The following is a 24,242-nucleotide window of genomic DNA, read 5'->3' as shown; positions in this document are numbered from 1 at the left end:
ATATTCACATGCAAAGAAGGAAATAAAACCATTATTTCACATACACCACTCACAAAAATGAACTCGAAATTGATTAAAGACTTAAATGCAAGACCTGAAGCTGTAAAACTACTAGAGGAAAACATAGGGATGAAGTTCCTTGACATTGATTTTAGCAACTATTTTTTGGATATACACCAAAAGCACAGGCAACAACAGCAAAAATGGGATTGAATCATACTAAAATCTTCTGCATAGCAAAGGAAACAATCAGTAGAATGAAAAGGCAGTCTACAGAATGGGAGAAAATATTTGCAAACCATCTATCTGATAATGGGTTAAAATCCAAAATAAAGAACTTACTCAATTCAGTACCCCAAATCAATCTGATTAAAAAATGGGCAGAGGACTTACATAGACATTTTTTCAAAGAAAACGTATAAATGGCCAACAGGTACGTGAAAAGATGCTCAACATCACTAATCATCAGGGAAATGCAAATCAAAACCACAGGTATGAGATACCACTTCATACCTGTTAAAATGACTATCATCAAGAAGACAAGAGAGAACAAGAAGACAGGAGATAACAGGATGTGGAGAAAAGGGAACCCTTGTGCACTGTGTGTGGGAATGTAAATTGGTGCAGCTACTGTGGAACAGTATGGAAATTCTTCAAAAAATTAAGAATAGAACCACCATGTGATTCCTGCAGTCCTACTTCTGGGTATTTATCCAAAGGAAAGAAAAGCAGGACATTGAAGAGATTTCTGTACTCCCATGTTCATTGCAGCATTATTCACAATAGCCCAGACATGGAAACAATCTTAAGTGGCCATTGACGAATGGATAAAGAAAATGTTATATAAATAAATAAATAGATATTCATCCATAAAGAAGAGGGAAATCTTGTCTTTTGGGACAACATAGGTGGACCTCAAGGGCATTATTTTAAGTAAAGTAAGTCAGACAAAGACAAATATTGTGTGATCTCACGTGTGGAATCTAAAAAAGTGAACTCAGAAATAGAGAGTAGAATGGTGGTTACTGGGGGTTGTGGGCAGAGGAGATGAGGAGATGTTGGTCAAAGGGTATAAACTTCCAGTTATAAGATTAATAAGTTCTGGACGTCTAATATACGGCATGGCGACTATAATTAACAATACTGTGTTGTGTACTTGAAAGTTGTTAATAGTAGATCTTAAATGTTATCACCGCAAAAAATGATAATTATATGAGGAGATGGAGGTGTTAACTAATCTTATTGTAATAATTATTTCATGATATACGTGTGTCAAATCACTCCCAAAGCAGTCTCAGTATCGTGCCTACCAATTTTAAAAGTAATATATATTTTACATATTCTAACTAATTGTTAAGGGAGACTATATTTTAAAATCTTAAGCTTCTTTTCCCCTAGTTTTAATCTACTTTCTTTTGTTCTATCACAGTGTTCCCTTCTATCAACTTTCCTATTTACAAGGCCATTTTTGTTCTCATCTAATTCCATACTGATGCTCTCAAATCCTCTCAGCCAGTTCCCTCTCTTCTATATGTCTATTTCAAGATTCCTGAGAGATTGACAAGTCCTAGAAATACCACTCACCCATCTGCTTTCTTTCCCTTCTTTCATAGTTGGACCTAAATTTCACTCTTAAAGACATCTTCCTAAATGCTGCATGACTATGACAAACCTGACATGCTTATAACCTACTGGCTCTCGTCTAAGTTTTGTACACCTGCCAACTTTAGGAAAAGTGCTGAAGTTACTGTGTGTGTGTATTTGTGTGTATGTGCTGACACCGAAATGTTAGCTACGCTTCTCTCTGGATGCTGAGATATAGGTGATTATTTCTCCCTCCTCCTCCTCCTCCTCTTCCTTCTTTGTGTCTATTTCTTTTACTTCTCCTCCTCCTCCTTCATCTTACTTTTAAAATTCTCCTCCTCCTTTCTCTTCCTCTTCTTCTCCCTCCTCCACTAATTCAAACCTCATCTCTGGTTATAGTTCTACTGATGTGCTTCTAATGATGTTTTTATCTTCACCATCTGATGGGAGTAGTTCATGCTTTGTTAGCATGCCAAGTACTGTGAAGCCTGTAGCTGTCAACACTCGAAAGATTTTTATTTTCATTTTCATTTTTATTTTTTTCTACTTTTATTGAGGTGTACCTGACAAATAAAAACTGTGTATATTTAAGATATACAACATGATGTTTTGATCTATGTATATACTGTGAAATAATTACCACAATCAAACTAATTAGCACATTCATCATCTCATTTTGTGTGTGTGTGTGTGTGTGTGTGTGTGTGTGTGTGTGTGTGTGGTGAGAAGACTTGAGACTAACTTTCTTAGGCAGTTTCAAGTATAATACAGTACTATTAAATATAGTCACCTTGTTGTACCTTAAATCTCCAGAATTTATTCATCCCACATAACCTTTGCACCCTTTGATCAACATCTCCCTGTTGCCCTATCTCCCTTCCCCATTGAGTATTCTTGGCTCCCTTGTTAAATATTAGTTGAACAAATAATATGTGTGGGTTTATTTCTGGTCCTCAATTCTGTTCCATTGGTCTATATGTCTGTTTTTTGCTAGTACCATACTGTTTTGATTACCATAGCTTTGTAATAAAGTTTGAAATCAGGAATTGTGATGCCTCCAGCTTTGTTCTTCTTTCTCAGGATTACTTTGGCTATTTGGGGCCTTTTGCGATTCCATACTAATTTTAGGATTGCTTTTTCTATTTCTGTGAAAAACCCCCTTGGAAATTGATAGTGATTGCATTGACTCTGTGGATGGCTTTGGGTTCTATGGATATTTTAACAATATTAATTTTTCCAATCCATAAGCAAGGGATCTATTTATTTGTCTTCTTCAGTTTCTTTCATCAATGTCATAATTTTTAGCATACAGATTTTTTTTCACTTTCTTGGTTAAATTTATTCCTTCTTTTTCATGTTATTGTAAATTGGGTGCTTTCTTTTTTTTATATCTTTATTGGAATATAATTGCCTTATGATGTTGTGTTAGTTTCTGTTGTACAACAAAGTGAATCAGTTATAAGTATACATATATCCCCATATCCCCTCCCTCTTGAGCCTCCCTCCCATCCTCCCTATCCCACCCCTCTAAGGTCATCACAAAGCATCGAGCTGATCTCCCTGTGCTATTCAGCAGTTTCCCACTGGCCATCTATTTTACATTTGGTAGTGTATATATCTCAGTGCTACTCTCTCACTTTGTCCCAGCTTCCCCGTCCTGCCCTGTGTCCTGAAGTCCGTTCTCTACATCTGCGTCTTTATTTCTGCCCTGCCACTAGCTTTCTTTTTCAGCTGTTTCATTGTTAGTGTACAGCAATGCAACAGATTTTTGTGTTGATTTTGTATCTTGCAACTTGGCTGAATTCCTTAATTAGTTCTAACAGGTTTGTGTGTGTGTGTGTGTGTGTGTATGTGTGTAGTCTATAGGGTTTTCTGCATATAAGATTATATCATCTGTGGAAAGAGACAATTTTACTTCTTCCTTTCCATTTTGGATGGCTTTTATTTTACTTATTTTATTTTTTCTTGCCTAATTGCTCTGTCTAGGACTTCCAGTACTATGCTGAATAGGAGTGGTGAGAGTGGGCATCCTTGTATTGCTCCTGATTTAAGAGGAAAAGCTTTCAACCTTTCACTGTTGAATATGCTGTTAGCTGTCTTCCTCTTTGCTGTCTTTCTTTGTGAATTGATAATTTTTCATAATGATATTCTTTGATTCCCTTCTGTTTATATTTTGTGTGTTTACTATTGGTTTTTGCTGTGTAGTTATTATGAGGCTTACATAAAATATTTTTCAGGTACACCAGTCTATTTTAAGCTGATAGTAACTTAATTTTGATTGCATACAAAAACTCTACTCTTTTACATTCTTCCCCATAAGTTTGTGTTTTTGATATCACAATATACCTCTTTTTATATTGTGTATCTATTACCTAATTGTAGTAGCTGTAGTTATTTTTAATACTTTTGTCCTTTAACCTTTATACTAGAGTTAAGTGATTGATTATCTGATTATCACACTGCCATATTGAGTACTAGAGTAATCTGAATTTGATTATATACTTAGCTTTACCAGTAAGTTTTATATTTTGATGTTTTTTTAATGTCACTAGTTAGTGTCCTTTCATTTCAGCTTGAAGGACTCCTTTCAGCATTTCTTGTAAAGGCAGGTCTAGTGGTGATGATTTCCCTTAGCTTTGTCTGAGGAAATCTTGATCTCTCCTTTATTTCTTTTTTCCCCCACTTTATTCATTAGTTTTTATTCATCTTCAAACTCATTATTTCTTTTTTTTTATTTTAAATTAAAAAAAATTTTTCAATTTTTATTTTTTAATTGAAGTATAGTTGATTTACAATGTAGTGTTAATTATTGCTGTACAGCAAAGTGACTCAGTTATACATATACATACATTCTTTTTCATATTCTTTTTCATTATGATCTCTCACAGGATATTGAATATAGTTCCCTGTGCTATACAGTAGGACCTTGTTGTTTATCCATTCTATATATACCAGTTTGCATCTGCTGATCCCAAACTCCCAATCCATCCCTCTCCCACCCCCCACCCCCTAGGCAACCACCAGTCTGTTCTCTGTGTGCGTGATTCTGTTTCTGTTTCATAGATTCTCCTTCATTTCTGAAGGATAGCTTTGCCAAGGAAAGTATTCTTGGTTGACTTTTTTTTTTTCTTTTAGCACTTTGAATATATCATCCCATTCTCTCCTGCCCTGCAAGATTTCTGTTGACAAATCCTCTGATAGTCTTGTGGAATTCCTTATGTGAGGAATTTTTTTCTCTTGCTACTTTAAAAATTCTCTATCTTTGATTTTAGATAATTTCATTATAATATATCTTTCTTTTATTCTAATGTGTCTTAAAGATCATTCTGAGTTGAAATTTTTGGGTGGCCAATTAGCTTCGGAACTTGGATGTCCAAATCTCTCCCCAAATTTGGGATGTTCTCAGCCATTATTTCTTTAAATAAACTTTATGTGCTTTCTCCCTCTCTCTGTTCTTTTTCTGGGACTCCAATAATGTGTAGATTGTTTCTTTTCATGGTATCCTATAGCGCATGCAGAATTTCTTTACACTTTTTCATTCTGAGTTCTCAGGAACCTACCAGGAGCCTGGTGCCATAGGAGTTGGCTAGCTCAGGGGTGATCTGGGAGCCCGGGTTGGCTAAAGTCCATGGGGAGACATCGGTCACGGGAGCTGCCTGGGTGGGCTGGGAGCTCGTTTTCTTTGAAATCACTTGGGGCTGCCAGAGCCAGCAGATGCTGGGGTGGGTCAGGGGCCTGGATTGGTGGGAACCCACTGGGAGCCTGGTGCCACGGAAGCCACCTTGGATGGCAGGAGCCACTGTAGTCCTGGGGTAGCAGGAACTCACTTGGATCCTGGTGACAGGGAAGTCACCTTGGGCCACAGGAGCTTCCTGGGGCCGCTGGAGCCAGCAGGCACTGGGGTGAGCCAGGGCCCAGGGTTGAAGGATCCCCCTGCGAGCCAGCACCTAGGGCCATGGAGTCAGCCTGGTGGTGACTGTAGGTCTGCTCAGTGGTGCAGATCATCTGCGGCTCCACTCCTTATGTCTTCTCACTTCTGGATTCGGGGTGAGGGTGCAGCCCTATGTGAGACGTGGCTGGCTTTCTCACGGCAGAGGGCTGTACACAGGCGGTGCTGGCTGATCCAGAACTTCTACGTCCATGCACGTAAGCAAGCCTAATGGTGAGACGCAGGCGCCTGTGACGCCTCCTGCAAGGGGGCGTCACAGGGCAGAGGTGTCTACTTTGCTCACGTGGCCGGGAGAGATAATTTGAACAATAGTAAGAGGTACCGTATTAGTAAGCAGCTAGGCATTAGTTTTATTATACTGGTCTTTGGGGTACTGGGGGATCATGGGAAGGAAAGAAGTCTTTGATTGCAGCTGTGGCAAAGACAAGAATTTGAAAGTGTCTCATGTCCATCCATTCCTAGTTATATCATTTTACCCCTGAAATTAAAAATGAATTCAATATTTGAAATGCAAATATAATTAGAAATGCAAAGAATATAACAATATTAAAATGCAAAGGAATGCAAATATAAATTATGTAATTTATCTTTTTGACATATCTTATCTTCAGAGACTTGTGCTGACATAATTTCATCTTGTTTAGTTTGCACATAAAAAGATAATCCCTGATACCATGTGAATTATATTGTGGAAATCTTTTCTAAACCATCATATGGGGGAAAATATAACTGGGCTTCTTACTCACACTGTGGACCAGTATTAAGGGAAATGGAAAAAAAATACAGTTTGACCTGCCCAGGTTATTCATCTTGATTGAGTTAGCAATTTATCCCTCAACATATTTTTCTCTGGATTGCTTCCTTAACCACTGAAAGATGACAGGCCACAGTTGGACTTCAGAAGTATGCTATCAGCAGCCCCCTTCTTCATAGTAACCACTCTCTGTGTAACCAGCTTCCCACTGCCTGTGGTTGAAAAGTCCAAGATATTAAGGTCTGAAAATTGAGGTTTTGAATTGAAAGGAAAACACCTCAATTTTAACTATGGTGCAGAACTTTGGCTTTTTAACATAGTTCTATAAGAATCTTTGCAAGGAGCATTTTCAAATTTGAGGTTACATTTTGCCTTAGTTCTTTCAGTAAATGAAATAAGAATGCTAAGCTTAGGGACTTCCCTGGTGGCGCAGTGGTTAAGAATCCGCCTGCCAGTGCAGGGGACACGGGTTCGATTCCTGGTCTGAGAAGATCCCACATGCCTCGGAGCAAATAAGCCTATGCGCCACAACTACTGAGACTGCGTTCTAGAGCCCGCGAGCCACAACTGCTGAGCCCGCGTGCCACAACTACTGAAGCCTGAGCACCCAGAGCCCGTGCTCCGCAACAAGAGAAGCCACCCCAATGAGAAGCTCGCGCACAGCAACGAAGAGTAGCCCCCGGCTCGCCGCAACTAGAGAAAGCCCGTGCGCAGCAGCCAAAGGCCCAACGCAGCCAAAAATAAATAAATAAAATAAATTAAAAAAAAAAAAGAATGCTAAGCTTAAAATGCTGTGAAGGATGATGTGAATATGAATGCACATTGTGAAGGTGTAATCATCTTTCACTGGCTGTCTTTTACCACCATTATGAAATTATGATACCACATTATGCATTTGTGTTGATTGCCGTGTTTGGGAATTAAGTCACTAGGTGACATGTTACCATCCTTTGCTGAGGACCAAACTCAAATCCTGCCCTCATTTAAGAGGCCTTTTCCAATTACTGTAGTCCTCAATGAACTCTCTAAACTGTGACTTTATTTTCTATCCTTCCCACAAAATCTGTCATGTATTCCCCCAAATTGTTCAATTCATGGGGGCAAGGCCAGGCCTAACCTGTTTACCCTTGTCCCAGTTCCCAGCATAGGCTTGGCTGGTAGTTGGTTCTTAATCTATACTTGTTAAAGGAATGATTATGCTGATTTGCAGAGTCACCTGACTGCACATGTGAGTGTCGCTATCTTCACAGGACTGTGTGGTCTCTGCAGTCAAGAGTCATTGTACTTTTGTTTAGATCCCACGGCACCTCGCAAAGTGCTGGCTGGACACACAGGGGCAGTTATGTGATATCTGTTGAGATGGTTCTCCAAGTTCAGTTATGTTCGTGTCTTCCATGGCATCAGCTCTTAAATGTCAAGTTTAGTCTTTTCATATGATACTGCTATGAATACTTTTAGCAAAGTACTGTATGGTATTCATATATGTTTGTTGAGTGCCTCACATGGTACCTCACATCGAGGGGGTAGATTGTTAAAATGAACTGAACTCTTAATTTTAACCATGATTTAGTCCTGCCCAGCTATGTTGACAAAAATCTCTAGTTACTTAGAACCCAAATGAAATATCAAACAGTTAATAGGACAAAGAAAAAAGTGGGAAGATTGATGAGTTAAGTGAGTAAAAATGACAGTGCTCCAAGACTATCACGTTGGAATCATGGACTCTTTAAAGTAGAAAGAAGTCTTCGAGGCCTTTGCAGTAGATCTAGGGCATCACCAGGGAGATATCGAACAGATTAGGGACTCTGACGTCAGATTACCTTGGTTCCAGCCCTGGCTCCTCCGTGTGTGTGGCCATGTTCCATTTATCTTATCTCTGTTTGCTTCAAATTAATCATCTCCAAAATGGTGATATTAACAGTATCTACCTCACAGGATTGTTGTGAGGATTACATGAGATAAATACAAGGAAAATACTTAGCAAAGTACTAGGTAGAGTAAATGCCTACTTGAAGTAAGTAAGTAAATGCCTACTCATTATTATATTGTTGTTGTTATCGTTACGTGTTGAACCCCTATGGGGAGGCTGCAGTGAATAAGGTGTGGCGTCAGGAGTTCATCGATACAGCTACCAATCATTTTTTTAAATGACCATTTACTAAGCATTTAGACACTATGTAAAATATTAAATTCATTATCTCAATACTTAAGACAACTCTTTTACAAGAGTGGAATTTGAGACTTAGGAAGGCCAAATAGCTGACCTCCACTCACCCAGCAAGTACTTAGAAGACTCGAGAATCAAATACAGCTCTCCCGGCTGAATTCTGCAATTTACACTCTCTCCAAGGGAAACACCCTCAAAAGTGATGTCATAAGGGATCAACAACAGTACTATCGCAAAGTAGGCATCTTTAGGAAAGGGAGATCATTTCAGGGTAGCAGCTACTGTGGAAAACTCCATGAGGAAAGTGACACTGGATGAGCAGAATTGTAAGAGAAATTGGGATAGAATTTTAACTTAAACCATGTGAACTTGCCATTTTTGTAGGTCAAAAAAAAGTCATATGTTGTTAATTTCATCTAGCTTCACCTAGAACAATTTGTGACAGTGGTGAGGACGTGGGTAAAGTTTAAAAACGGGGAATTTCAGTCTTCTCCCAGGCTCCCCGTTTTCAAACAAGGGGTCTTGAATGTTAGAAGAGAATCAGACATGTGAACAGATTAGGATTCAGGGATTCTGGGAAAAGGAGAATTAATCTTTAGTGGGATAAAATTCAAGAATAAATTACCAATGCCATGATTGTTACCGTGTGGGAAATTTAAATCATTTGAACACCTTTTTATTTTTAGGTAATTTATGTAAGAGGTAAACAAATGATTTAATTAAAGCTGTAAGGAACAGGAAGGGCAATGAAGATGTTTCCACAGTTACTTAAGGCTTTCATGAAGCATTATAGGACTAATCTGAAAACACAGCATTCATTATTCAAGAAGGGATGTGTGTCAGACACAAATAACATGACAAACATCCCCTCCTTCAAATTTGCCAAGAATGTTTCATTGACATCAAAGTATAAGAATTTTACTCCCCATGTTAAAAGGATGATTTTGCACTTTTCTGATTGAAAAATAGAGACCAAAGTGGAACATTTAAAGACCATAAATATTTCTGTTTCTGGAATGCTCTTATCTGTTTTGCTGCCCTTTGTGATTATTTATCCTGAGAGCTAATGCACTGCACCGCCCTCAGTTCTGAATAGGCACAGCCTATATTTCAGGGAGAATCTTTCAGAAGGAAGGGAGGGTGACATTATTCACCAAGCATCCCAGGTACAAGGCTCTTCCCACCCCACCTATGCCAGTCTCCCAGGACTCTTTTAAACTACCCCAGGAAGCTATACTTTATTTCTAAAAACTTCTGGAGATAAGGAAAAGACACTGCTATCTACTGACCTTGTTAAATACTAAGCAATATACTAGATCCCTTATGAACTTTATTTCATTTAACCTCTCAACAATGTTATTCTTAATTACCATTGTTATATTATTATTGTTATTATTTTACATACATGAAGCTGAGGCTTAGGAAAAAAAAGAGGCTTAAGGTCCTGTCATTTAATCTGAGCCCTGGTCTTACTAACCCCAAAGCCCATTTGCTCTCCTGTACTTCATGGTGCCCTATAGTCAAGACATCTTCTGTCTCATCTTGGTTCATCAATTGCAGTATTTAATAATTTTGCTACCAGCCTCATCCCCACAAAACAATGGTTCTCAACTGGGGATGGTATCGCCGTCAGAGGACATTTGGGTTATCGCCACTGGTGGGGCGCTACTGGCATCTGACGGGTAAATGCAGGGGTACTGCTGTGCATTCCAGAAGACACAGGGCAGCCCTTGTAACAAAGGATTACTCAACTCAGACAGCCGAGGAGTGCCAAGGTCGAGCTGCCCTGTCCTAAATCTTACGTGCTTCCTAATCCCCTAATTCATCCCCATGCTTCCTTGTTCTGGAAAGTTTTGTCTAGCTGCCAACAACCCATTTTTATTTCTGGACAATTAGAAAAACTGAATAATTAATGTAATCTTCCCTTTATCAAACTTTCATTTATATCTACTTGTGGAGGTGATTAGCTAGACACTGCACGGCACTTAGATCTTGTTGCTCTCTATTGGAAACTTGTAACTGTAGGCAGGCTTCTTTCCTAAAGCCAGAAGAGAATGTAGCAGGCACATAACACTGCTAAACTTCCACGCACCAGTAGCAAAGCCTTCACGTTCTCAGAGCTTAGGGGGGCAGGGAAGTGTTTTTCAGGTGAAGAACAAGGGCCCAGGGGAGAGGACAGTGCCATATCCCCCCTGGGAGCCAAGGAAAGTCGTCACCTTCTCCCAGCTTAAGGCAGTGTAGCCACGGGGAGGACGCTGGATTTCAGAACCACACCAACAGCAGGAAGGAATTCGTCCTGGAGGCTGTGCAGGGCTGGCACGCACCAAACGTGTAGTCTCCATACGTACATGCTTTAACATCTATTATTAGATAGAAATTAGTATCTTTAATTTCTTTTACAGCTTGTTTTTGGTTTAACTGATGAACAAGCCTACAAATGATCTAAATTTTCTCTTGCACTTTGCTTTGCCCATGTAAACACAGCTACAAGCCAACGGTAACTCAATTATCCTCTCTCTACTTGCAGCCTCCTTAATTGTTATACATTTTTTTTTTTAATCTTTTTTTATTTTTGGCTGCATTGGGTCTTTTTTGCTGTGTGTGGGCTTTCTCTAGTTGCGGCGAGCGGGGCCCACTCTTCGTTGCGGTGCACGGGCTTCTTATGGCGGTGGCTTCTCCTGTTGCCTAGCACGGGCTCTAGGTGCGTGGGCTTCAGTAGTTGTGGCACGTGGGCTCAGTAGTTGTGGCACACGAGCTTAGTTACTCCGCGGCATGTGGGATCTTCCCGGACCAGGGCTCGAACCCGTGTCCCCTGCATTGGCAGGCGGATTCTTAACCACTGTGCCACCAGGGAAGCGCCGGTATACATTCTTTAAACAAAAAGCTGATACTTATTTGCTATTCTTTGCAAAACAGCTTTAGTTGGGATAGACCATCACAGTCATTTTAGGAAGAATAGCTCTATAGGTTTCCACAAGGCCCAAGGCAAGCATAATTTATGGAAAGACAAGCTTTCCAAATCCTGAATTCTTGAGATTTCAAATTCCCTAAATTGCAGCTTTAACGGAAGAACACAGTCCGAGGCCTCACCTGATTGCATTATCTCTAAGTGGCCACAAGAGGGCGCATGAGGAACACAGTCCTCTGGAGCTGGGCTTCCAGAAACCATTTCCTTTATCACACAGCAGCCGCATCTGCAGCTTCCTGCATTGGAGCCGGTGGAACAGATTCTTAGAACAATCACTTACACATCTTTTTAACACGTCTACACAGAAGGAGGAGAAAGGGAAGGTTCTGAAGGTTCCATGAGATTTTCTGTCCTGGGTTTCCAAACAGTGTCCGGGAGAGACTCAGCACGTCCACGCACGCAGGCATTGCGCTCTATTTGATTTAGTTGGAACTCTCACCACTGCCAGAAATGGCCAGGGCTCCTGGGCTGACTTGGGGTTTGAGCAGAATAAATCACTCCAAGCTTGAGAGACTTTCCCACGTGATTCCTTTCTGTCAAAAAGGAACGTGTTGATGATTTAGCTTGCCTTTGGCATTTTCAAAAGAAGAGAAATCATCACTCTCTCTTTTCCTTCAAAATAGTTAGAAAAGAGAACGGGAAGTCAGAGCCCTCGGTTCCCTCTCCCTACCCCTGACTCTGTTTATGTGCTACTGTCACAGGTGGGTGGTCCCAGAATCAGGAGAGCCCAGGTGATTCCAAGGATACCCAGAAAATTACTGTCCAAGGGGGCGCTCTGGGGAAAGAAGACACAGATCAAATATAGGAGTCCTGCAGGGCAGTGGTACTCGAACTTTGACCCACGTTACAATCACCCAGAATTACTTGTTCAAAAACAGACTTTTAGGCCCCGCTATGAGAGTCTAATTCCGGAGGTCTGATATGGGGCCTGGGAATTTGCATTTCTACCAAGCTCTCAGGTGATGGTGATGATGCTGCTTGGGGACCACACCTGGAGACTCGCTGCTTCAGGGAGTATCTGAAGATCGCTCAGGCTTCTGGATCACTCCTGAGGTTGGACCTGGGGATCTGCAGCACGCAGATCCCAGTAAGGGATGTGGGGCTGGCTCCTGAGATCCCAGCCTGGCTTCTAAGGTCCCGAAAACTACGCCACTCTCAGACCTCCCAGCTGACTCTGCTGCTCGCCTTCTGAACAGAATGAACGGATCTCAGGCTGCTTCTCCTCTTCCCCAGAACACTTCAGAGCACTGAGCTGGAGCAACTCCACAATCCTGCTGAGAGCTGTGGCCTCTATTTTTAAATCCTAATGCAAGTATCGGGGAGTGTGGGCAAATTCGTTCTCTACTGAGTGATCACAGTTTGCCAGAGTTTGTCTGTTGACTCCATCTCTGGGTGACCTCGGCAAGTTACTTAACCTCTGCGTATGTTCGTTTTCTGCTTATAAAGTGGAGACAGAGCTGCAGCTACTTCGCGGGGTTGAGTGGGTTACATGAGTCAATACTTGAACAGTGCTCAGAGCAATGCTTCGCACGTTGGTTGCAATAAATATCAGCCATTATCGTCACCCCTCCTCTTTACCTCCAGCAGCCATTTCCTTATGTGGAAACGGGAACTAAGAAGCATCCCAGCCCCTGGGAGGGCACCCTTGTGCCTGGTTTCTGGGAGGCCAGAAGTGTTGTGGCATCACCTTTAACCCTGTCACCTGGCTGAATGACAAGGCTTGACCATGAGGCAGAGGCCAGAGATCAGGTGTAAACGTCAGTTATAATTTCTAAGTGGTGAAGGTATCCAAACCATATGGCTGGTTCATGTTTTCTTAATTTTGAACAATCTGTTGCCTTTGAGCCAGATTAGAACATCTTGTGAAACCCCTATTTTTTTCAATACAAAGAAGCAGTGAAATAGCAGGAAGAGGAAGAGGAAACAACCTTCTGGTCAGATAAAAGTCTTGGGGCAAATCCCTTCACTGCTGTGTCTGCTTTCTAAGGGATAGATGGGTACGACGCTGCAGAGCTACCTCGGGATGACCAATCATGTTTTCCACGTGTTTCCATGTATGACTATGTATGATTTAATTACTTGTAAACTTAGACTTAATTACCTGTAAACTAAACAGATACCGTCGATGTGGATATGTATTTTCCCCTTTTAATCTTTGAAGAAACTATTTACTGAATAGGAAATACATTGTCATGATGTAAAATTCGAAAGGTTGAAAAGGATAAACAAGGAAAAACAAGCCTCCCTCCCACACCCGTCATCTATCTACACAGTGTTCATCCACTGGGGATTAAAAAAAATTAGTAGACTTCTTTTCAGCAGTTTTAGATTCACAGCAAAATTGAGTGTTAAGTGCAGAGATTTCCGTATATCCCCTCCCCACACATACACAGCCTCTCCCACTCTCAGCATCCCCCAGCAGAGGGTACCTGTGTTACAGCTGATGAACACACACTGACACATTGTTAAACTTTAAGTCCATCGTTTATATTAGGGCTCACTCTCGGTGTTGTACGTTCTGTGGGTTTTGACAAATATATAATGACATGCACCCACCATTATAATATCATATGGAATAGTTTCACTGCCTTAAATTATACTCCAATCTCTTCATCCCTCCCGACCTCCCACCGAAGCCCTGGCAATCACTGATCTTTTTACTGTCTCCAGGTAACTGAGTAGAACCCTATGGGGCCTTCCTGGGACAGACTACCACCTCCCCACTGCCATGTCCTCTGCCTGCCTCTTGTTTGTAGAATAACTTTAGCTTCCTAGGCCTTCCCCAAGGTCCAAAGAATAAATTTAATTGGAGAAGTGAGAAAATGCAGAAACAGAGGAAAGCAGTCAAGTAAGGCAAAGTAATAATGGTTTAGCCATTAAACAAAGTCAGAGACCTTTAGTTCCTCCTCAAGAGCTGCAGATAATATTCTGAGCTTTGAGCCTTTGAGCCGTTTTGCAGGTACTGAAGCCCCCACCAGGTGGGGGAAGTTAACTGTCTGCTGCCCACAAGCACGTAGACCCCAGACCAGTTGGAACCGGAAGGTTGATGATGCCGACTCCCACTTACCTCCCCACCAACCAGTCGGAGGAACGTCCACGAGCTGATAACACAACCTGCATCCCTCTCCCTCACCCTGTCTGTAAAGACCTTTCCCTGAAAGCTATCAGGGAGTTTGGGTTTTTTGAGCATTAGCTACCTGGGCTCATTGCTTGGCGCCCTGCAGTAAATGCTGCACTTTCCTTCACCACAACCTGGGGTCGGTAGATTGGCTTTACTGTGCACGGGTGAGTGGACCCAAGTTTGGCTCAGTAACTTGCATAGTTTTGCCTTTTCCAAAATGTCATCTAGTTAGAATCATGCTGTCTACATACTATAGTATACAGCCTTCTCAGATTGGCTTCTTCCTTTTAGTGATTATGCATTTAAAACTCTTCCATGTCTTCATCTACTCATCTTGATATTCATCTTCACCTATTCGTGTTCACCTGTTGAAGGGCATCTTGGTTGCTTCCACATATTGTCAATTATGAATAAGCTGTTATAAACGTTCAGTTGCAGGTTTTTGTGAGGACGTCAGTTTTCAGGCTGAGACTTTAAAAATAACAACTCTGAGATGTAAAGAAATCTTAACCACCTCAGACCTAGGGCTGTTTCATGTCTCTTACTTGCATCTGTATTGAAGTTGGTGTCAAGAAGCTAGGATCATCGTTGTCATAGCGCCTTTAATGGAAGCATTCTTTGCAACGTGTATTTTTTTTCTAGGTTGACGTTGGTTAGGCTGCTCTCTCCACCAGGAGGCTGGGGTGGAGCTGAAGTGTTTCCTTGCTGCTTGTTCTTCTCTTTTGCCTCCACCTGGGCTTCTGTCCTGCCTCCAGATTGAGGTAAGGCTTTTTACCGCTGAGATAACTCTCACTCCGGTGTTCTAATGTGTATCATGCTCCGTCTAGCTTTTTCCATCTCCAGCCCACATTTACCAAGTCCAGCTCCCACTGTGGTCTGTACATCTATGTCTATTTCGATCTGTATCCACATCTATTTCCCTTACTAGATTAAAAACTACCATCTTCTTTCCCTACTTCCAGAATGTTATACGGTACCTGTGAGAGATATTTTGTAAGCATACACTGTTAGCACAAAACATTGTTGATGTGGTTGCAGTTAAGAACTATTTGGTTAATCAGATTCTATATCCCACAGCAGGAAAGATGCAGACTCCTAAGAGGCTCTAAGAATTACAATAGCTCACATATTTTAATATTTAGTATGTATCAAGCACAATGCAAGCATTTTCACATAAATTATCTCACTTATGTTTATAAAACTCCCCATTTGTTACTATTACTCCCATTTGATATATGAGGAGACTGAACCTTGGTAAAATTGAATAACTTGCTTGAGGGCCTTTGCAAATGAATCACGTTTCAGGATTGCACATCAGGGCCTATAGCATACAAAAAACAAAACAAATTTTCATTTAACTCATCTGTTATATTGAAGTGAATTATATAATATGAGTCCTCATCAATATCAATGTGTATGTTTGTGTTTATTTGACTAGTGTCGGTCTTCCCCCAGACTGGAAGCTCGATGAGGATAAGAGACCCTTTGGCTCCGTAGGTCTCCAGTCCCTAGCAAATTCCTGACCCAGTTTAGGTATTCTAATCAGTGAATGGTCTCAATCTTCCTGTGGGGCAACTAGTTTATCTCCTGATACACAGCCATGATGTAAGAATAAGGCATTTTGGAAGCTGGACGTGAGCAGTCGTCGTGAGGAATGCATTATCACCATCTCCTAGTACAATGGGAGATGTACTAGGTCCCATTGAGCATTAGCTACCTGGGCTCCGTGCTTGGTGCCCTGCAATAAATGCTGCACTTTCCCATACCCTTATCTTTTACTTGGTCCCACACCCTTATCTTTTACTCTCCAGATTAATTTCTGGCATAGATCTTTGATGGAGAAAAAGGTGCGTTAATATACAAAAGAGAAGACAATGGGGTCCGAGAAAGCACCTATTCTAAATAATTTGTATAATCTTATCAAGTATCTGGAAATTTACTCTTGAAAGCCTAACCACCTTTAATGCATGGTGATTGCTGGGATAACATTACTGTGACCATCTATGAGGTGTCAGTTATAACTCAGGAAGGAAGAGTTTATGTCCTCACTGAACCCAGAATGGCTATTAGAGATCTGAGTGCCATCAGAAAGGGCAGTGGAAACAAAAACAGACTGTATTGTCCTCCTCTTTTCAAAATCATTATGCTTTTGCTCTTGATTTCCTACTGCTTAGAGGTTCAAGTTTTAACTTCTCAGCCTGGCATTCAAGAAATTCCATTTAATGACCCTAGCTTATGTGTTCACTTTTATTTAATAGTCCGCAGTAGGGACTCCGGTCCACTGGAATGGATTCTGCTGTCTCGCTCATATGTCAGGATCACTATAATCTTCACTTTGCTCAGATGGCATGATTTGCTCAGTTCTCAATCCGTATTTTCTCTCATTCCTCAAAACCAGGATTAAATGCGGCTTTCTGCTTTCTCCTGATGACTTCAATATATACTATGATTGTGACAGTTTAGTCGTGTGGCTAACGGTCCAGATTCTGAGTCAGATCTAGGTTGACATGAGGCTTCATCATTTGCTATTTAGGTCATTGTAAGGGAACTTCTCTAAGCCCGGTTTTCTCATCTGCAAAATGGGAATAGATAAAATTACCTTACAGAATTGTTATGAGAGTTAATGAATATTTGCATGTAATATGTTTCATTTTGAATAGCGACAATCTTAGATGCTTAATAAGTACTTTAAACGCAATTGAGTTGGAGGACAACATGAAGTTAAAGGAAGAAGTAACAGCTTTGGCATATGGTCCTTTAGTCAAGTCTGCATAATGTTTGAGTTCATCCCTGCAGAGAACACAAGAGGAGGACTGCTCTATTAGTGACAGTGATGGAGTGAAGATTCTGTGTTCAATTTTAGAAATGTGAAGTTGACAAAAGTTTAGGACATTCAAGAAGAAGCAAGTAGCCAGTAGGATTCACAGGTGTGGCAACCATGGAGAGACCTGGGCCGGGTCAATTTCCAAGTTACCTCTGTCTGGGAGGTAACCGAAGCCATAGGTATGTATGGGATCATCTACAAAGAGAGTATAGAGTGTAAAAAGGAGAGGATCCAGGAGCAAAGATGAAAGATTATAGGTTTGCTTACAGGCTGCTTAGAAGGTGACTAGCTTGCGAAGGAAGTGGAAAAGTGAGTAGAAAGATGAAGGCAAAGCAATGGTAGTGATAAGTCCCCAGTGGAGGAGAATATTTTAAGAAAGTTGGTGTGTTTGGTGTTGTCAAATGCTTCTGGGGAACCAAATAAGCTGAGCACTAAAATAACCATTGTGTTGTCTACTGTTGACCTTTGTGGGAGCTACTGGAGAGCTGTTTGGAGTGAATCAAAGAGAGAATTCGAAATGAAGAAATAGAGACATCGGGTAAAGAAAACAATGAAAAGAAATGACTGTTAGGAAAGAATAGAGACAGGGTCAGAATTCAGAATGAAATGTGGACCCTGTTGATTTTTGTTAAAGGGAGAGATTTAAGCATATTGAAAAGCCATCGGGAAGGATGTAGATCTGTTACGGGTTGAATGGTCCCCACAAAATTTATATGTTGAAGTCCTAACCCCCAGTATCTCAGAATGTGACCTTATCTGAAGTGAGGATGAGGTCACCCTGGAGTAAGGTGGCCCTAATCCAGTATGACTGGTGTCCTTTTAAAAAGTGGAAATTTGGACACAGCGATATGCACACAAGGAGAAGGCCACGTGCAGATGAAGGCAGAAATTGGACTGATGCTTCTACAAGCCAAGGAACGCCAAAGATTGCCAGCAAACCACCAGAAGCCAGGCCAGAAGCACGGAACATGATCTAAAGCCTTCAGAAGGAACCAGCTCGACTGACACTTTCTGATTTCCAGTCTCTGGAACTGTGAAACAACAGATTTCTGTTAAGTCACCCAGTCTGTGATGCGTTGTGATGGCAGCCCTCACAAACTAATATAAGATCCTAGGAAAAAAGACAAATATACAAGGATAGCTGATAGTGGAATTTCCTCAGAAGATAAGTGAGAATGGGATTCAAGCTGATAAGAAAGTTGATGGAATGTGTGAGAGGTGAGTGAGCCTGTGTGTTTGCTTTTGGAAAGGTGATGGCTTCCCCATCTTAACAGCTTCTATTTCCTCTGTAAACTAGGAGGAGAGACTACCTGGTGAAAATGAAGGAATTAGCGTGGGAGTGTTGAGGACCTTTGTGAGGTTGGCCATAGCGCTTCGTCTAATTGGTTCATTGCTCTGTTGTGTGGCTCTCTTCCGCGCTGCTTGGCTGTGGGGTGAGTCACAGAGAAGTGTGGAGCCGGGCCACCAGGCTGGGCCAGCAGGACAGGACAGCGCACACAGAGCACGAAGAAATGCTACCGAGATGACGTTCAATGAAGGCTGAGCCAAGAGAAGTAAAGCATTTGGTTTAGAGGATGGAGTTGACGGTTAGAAGAAAGTAAAGGAGTCGTGGTGAGTTTGAAGAATGTCTGCGGTGGGAGAAATTGCACACGTCAGTGGAGGAGAGAGGTGTGGGAATGGAACAGTTTGTTATGGGTGACGACAAGGTTCAAGACGTGCCTGTTGCAGCAGCTGGACTGGGGCGAAGAAATGAGAGACCGTGGACCACAGTGTGGGGTAGATTTAGTTACTTACTATTATTATTTTTTTATATTTATTTATGGCTGTGTTGGGTCTTCGTTTCTGTGCGAGGGCTTTCTCCAGTTGCGGCAAGTGGGGGCCACTCTTCATCGCGGTGCGCGGGCCTCTCACTATCGCGGCCTCTCTTGTTGCGGAGCACAGGCTCCAGACGCGCAGGCTCAGTAGTTGTGGCTCACGGGCCCAGTTGCTCCGTGGCATGTGGGATCTTCCCAGACCAGGGCTCGAACCCGTGTCCCCTGCATTGGCAGGCAGATTCTCAACCACTGCGCCACCAGGGAAGCCCTAGTTACCTATTTAACAAAGAATAATTGAGGGCCTACTCTTGGCCGAGCCCTCCTCTAAGTACTGGGAATAAAACCGTGAACAAGTAGACATAAATTTCTACCTTGCAGAGCTTCCAGTGGAAAGAGTTGAACAATAAGATATGCAATACGTCAGATTGTGAGAGTGCTTTGGACAAATTAAAGTAAGGGTACGGGATGGGTATCGCGTGTGTGTATTGCTATTTTAAGAAAGGTGGTCAGAGATGAAAGAGATGAACTTCTTGATAAGGTGATACTTGAACAGAGACCCAAAGCAGGTAAGAAAGCAAGCTGTGTGTCTGCCTGGAAGAACGTTTCAGAAAAGGAGAACGGCCGAGTGAAAAGGCCTGAATCCATAATTGCTGTAAGCTCTCCCACTGGCTCCTTTTATATAAATGAGTCTCCTTCAGAGTGTTTCTCAGTATTTCTGTGGGTGTCCTCACAGGTGTCCTCACAGGTGTCCTCACAGGTGGCCTCTGCTGTGATGGGCACAGCTGGCTCCCCTGTGGTGGCATCAGAAGTCCCGCTGGCCTTGGGGGGGGATGCTTCCCACCTTGGCTCCAGAGGGTCAGTGTCCTTGCTCTGCCCTGTGCAGCTGCAGGACCCGATGACAGCCTCTCCCTGGTGGGCTCCCCATCAACGCCCCCTCCCCTGCACGGCTGCCATTGCCGCCTCTGACTTGGGACGACAGCGGGCTCCCGCTGCCCACAGGCCGGGGGTTAGGCAGGTCGTGCCCACTGTGGGAAACAGAATATCCCTGCAGAGAGAGGAGAAGCCCCCAGCCAAGCGTCATCTCATTTCTCCTCCGAAACAATCACGTGGCATGTTGGTTCTCACTGCTTTTTCCAGGAGAGAACAGGCGTGGTTTTGTTATGACTCCAAGGAAAAAAGTCAAGACAGTCTGACAATGGACCATTTCTCACGGTCTAGGTTATTTGGCCGTATTCACAGTTACCTCTTTACCTTGGGGGAAAAAATCAAATGTGTTTAGCTATGTTTGAAGGACAATAGTCAGTTGCACAGGCGATGGAGGTTTTAATGTGTGTTCCACGTCATTCAAGGGCTGGGGCTGTGCTGAAGGCCACGGAGTTGAGAGAGCAGTGCCAGGTTATGTATATCAATGTTCATGAATTAATAATTTTATAAAAACTTGTTATGGAAACTTGGTATTTAAAGAGCTCCCATAATGGGTAATTTTGTAAAGTGATTAGACATCCCTGAATTTACTTGCTAGGTAAATCTGTTCTTTTCATATTTTAGCTTACAGTGAATCACGTCTTCATGTATATTTATACATACGTGAGCACTCATGTGGGTCCCTTTGACAAAGTTTATTGGGAAACTTGCTCAAAGAATAAATTGCTGTTACTACAAATAGTATGAAACTGGGGAATGAGTTGAAAAAAAAAATTTTTTTTTTTTCATCTCAAAAGGGAAAACATAGGGGCCTGCTCACTTTCTGGAAGATGAAAAATCTGAAAAATTTTATGTGTGTGAGAGGTTAAATATTTCAAAAATATTCGAAGTACCCTAATGTTTATATCTGAGCTGACATTTTTATAAATGACCAGGAAGTTAGACTAGCTTCACAGTGACCAAAATCTAAAATGTGCATACTGACTTACATGACTCAAGCAGAAATTTCCTCACAGAGAGGTAGCCGGTAAGGAACGGATCCCGGGGACGTCCTGTGACGTGTGGCCGTGGAATCGTGCGGTTGCAGTCTTCTCTCGTTAAGGGTATTGTTGTTTCTGGTCTAGGTCTTTCATGTTCTCAGGGTCCTCAGTGCTCAGCTGCTCAAGAAATACAATTTTTTCATATACCTTCTGTTGATCTCGTGATCCACGCTAATCTCTCCCTGCTCTTGTGATTTACTTGTTTCGGGATGTGAGGGCCACAAAGCTCAATAAATCCTTTCTCTCTATAACTTGCCATCCAAAGACATTTTTGATGCTCATACAGTTCCCCGCTGTTTACAACATCAGAGGTGTCCTCCAAATAATTCTCCCCTCTCAACTTCAATAGTACTGTTTCTACTTTTCATCTGACTTAGTAGCTAATAAATCAAGAAGAGAGAGAAAGAAACCTTTATTGTAGATTCTTTTATTTTTGTCTTTCAGGGGTTATTTACTAAAGTATGGTCTTCAACATGTTCTCACTTTTATGTTTTTGCCTTTTCTTTACAACTGAAATTTGTGACTTTTCTCCACTTATTTCTCTTTTGAAAACGGTTCTATTCCACGGAAAACATTATTAAAAAGTACTTTAATTCTTTGCCAGATATCTTCTGCCTACACACCTTGATTTATAAGCTTTTGAGAGAATTTACATGTTTCTCAAAAATTAGGTATGTACAGCATTAAAAAATATACAGTAGAACCCTTGAGGGGGTTTGTTTTTTCATGGACTTTGAACGTGCAGCGATTTGATCATTTCCCCAAGTCATGGGACTTTCGTATGTTAGTAAGGATGTGTTTAGTGTCAGCAAGAGAACCCTTACTCAGACTGGCTTAGCAATGAGGAACCTGATTATCCCCTGGGATAGGAAGGGTGGGATCCAGGGAAGTAGGGGCTCCTGCTCCGCTCGTGTGCATTGTGTGGGCTCTGTCTTCCTCTGTGCATTGGCTTCATCCTTAGCCATTCTGAGCAAGATGGCTGTAGAGGTTCCTGATAGGGCAATGTCCACAGGACAAAGAAAGGATTCTCCCTCCTTGTGTTTTCTTCTTGGGACCAAGACACATTTCCCCCAGAGCCCTCAGTTTTTTCCTTCACTAGAATTGACTAGGATTGGGTCACATGCCTATCCCTGAACCAGTCATTGGCGAGAGAGTGGAATGCCATGACTGAGTTAGACTAATCGTTTGAGGGGCCTTGACCTTGCCTCCAGGCTCCTCATTTCACTTACACTCAGTTAGGCTAATCATTTGGGGTGGCCACATTAACCACTAAGGTACACCAACATGTCAGCTCATATGGTACTCTAAGATGGCTGTCCATTTCGTGCTCTAGCATCAGGTTCATTAAGGATTCAGCTGCATTTGTGGACAACATACACTGGTACCAAGCAAAATTCAGGCCAGGAGGAGGGGAGGTGAAGCTTCTTCGGGCTACTGTCAACACCTAGGGTTACTCCCCCGGACACATTTAATAATGGATGCCCGTTGTCCAGAGCAGGAAGCGAGCCAGGGATGAGAGTAACACTCTCTGCTTTTAATTCAGCATGAGTCAGAGTATCTCACAAAGCAGCCTTCCGGATTGCTGCTAGGAAACTCTATTAGGACTTAACTCCTGTAAGGTACTTATTTATAAGAGGGTTTCTCCGTATAAGACCAAAAAATGGGAACAGATATTTTTCTCATGAAACCAGTCCCTCCTTTGTCTTTTTCATCCCGATTCACTTATTTGCCTGAGCCACAGGCATGGGCATCATCCTTGATTCTTCCCTGTTCCTCAACCTGCAGTTTTAATTCATCAGTGAGATCACAATTCTACTTCCAAATGAATCAGAATTTCTCCACTTCCCTCCAACTGCATTCCCCAACAGTGTCCACCAGAACCTTACAAAATGTAAATTGCACATCGCTTCTTCTAATCTTTTAGTGACTTCCTGTTGCATTAAGAATAACACACACCCTCTTGGCTATGGTTTATAACGTCCTGCACGCTGTGGTCCCTGCTCGTCCCTGCGTCTCACGTGGGGTCGTCCTGCCTTCACTCCAGCCACCACACAGGGCTACTTCCGCTCGAACATTTAAGTTGTTTCCCTCCCGGGGCTTCAATCATTGTTTCCTCAGCTTCGACCATCTTCTCCTCTGTTCTCCGTATGGCAGGCTGCTGGGCTGGTTTCACCTTCGACTTTCCTTTTTCCTGGTGGCTTTCTCTGCCCACTCTATTTACACAGACCTCCTTCCTTGGAGGAGCGAGAAGGTTGTCATTTTAACCTGTTCTTTGCCCTCATAAGCCTTTTCTCAGTTTGTAATTTTGTGCTCCTTTGTCTGTTTCTCTGTTTATTACCTGTGTAATAGATAAAATAGACTTGATGCTCCACGAGGGCAGAGTCTGTGTTGTTTCACTCACCACTAGACACCATTCCCAAGGACAGGGCCTGGCTCCCAGTAGGTACTCTATGGATGGGAGTGAAGTAAACAAACAAAAAAGGGAATAATGTGATTCCCTTGAGTACAGGTAATGTCTGTGTATTCCTAACACCTAGCTGAGTGTCCCCCACATAATGTGTTCTTAGTGCGTGTTTATTATTGGAAGAATAGGAATGTCTTATTGAAACAATACAAATGAGCATTTGATTGCAGGATCAGAAAACGTGAGGAGGGATTTCTTATTATTTGGAGACATGCAGCAGCATCATTAGAAAACATTCAGCAGGGTTTGTGATATTTTCAGGTGAGTTTAGTACCGTTCTTGCAAAATAGTACCTCACTATTTCCTTAATGAGGAAAGATAACATGTGAAGAGTCGGACGTCAGAAGAAAATAATCACAAACAAGGGCAGAGGGAGAATCACCTCCTTCAAATTTAACTTGATTTTTAAATTTTTAAAGAATTAAAAAAATACTTTTGGCCACGCGGCTTGTGGGATTTTAGTTCCCCAACCAGGGACCAAATCCAGGCCCCCTGCAGTGAAAGCGCAGAGTCTTAACCACTGGACCGCCAGGGAATTCCCTAAATTTAACTTGATTTTATGGGACATCCCAAAAGACGCATGGAAGGCTGAAATCAGCTAGAGATAAACCTCTCTGGTGATACGTAATCACA

The 24,242-nt window shown here is 42.0% G+C and overlaps 2 long non-coding RNA genes across 2 annotated transcripts in view; one reads left to right on the top strand and one right to left on the bottom strand.

Annotated features, from left to right (window-relative positions):
• The window catches only part of LOC309615366, a 310,048-nt gene that overhangs the window by 39,226 nt on the left and 246,580 nt on the right, over positions 1-24,242 (top strand). The gene's annotated exons all lie outside the window — the stretch shown is intronic.
• LOC309615367 overlaps positions 6,163-24,242 on the bottom strand; it is a 68,161-nt gene continuing 50,081 nt past the window's right edge. Inside the window, exon 4 of the long non-coding RNA XR_014236774.1 lies at positions 6,163-17,115. This is a non-coding gene — a long non-coding RNA (uncharacterized lncRNA). The remainder of the gene's footprint in view (positions 17,116-24,242) is intronic.

The sequence above is a fragment of the Balaenoptera borealis genome, assembly GCF_965194805.1.
Source record: "Balaenoptera borealis genome assembly, chromosome: 17".
Lineage (NCBI taxonomy): Eukaryota > Metazoa > Chordata > Mammalia > Artiodactyla > Balaenopteridae > Balaenoptera > Balaenoptera borealis.
Note: the sequence above shows the minus strand (reverse complement) of the source record. Positions and strands in the feature narration are given on the sequence as shown.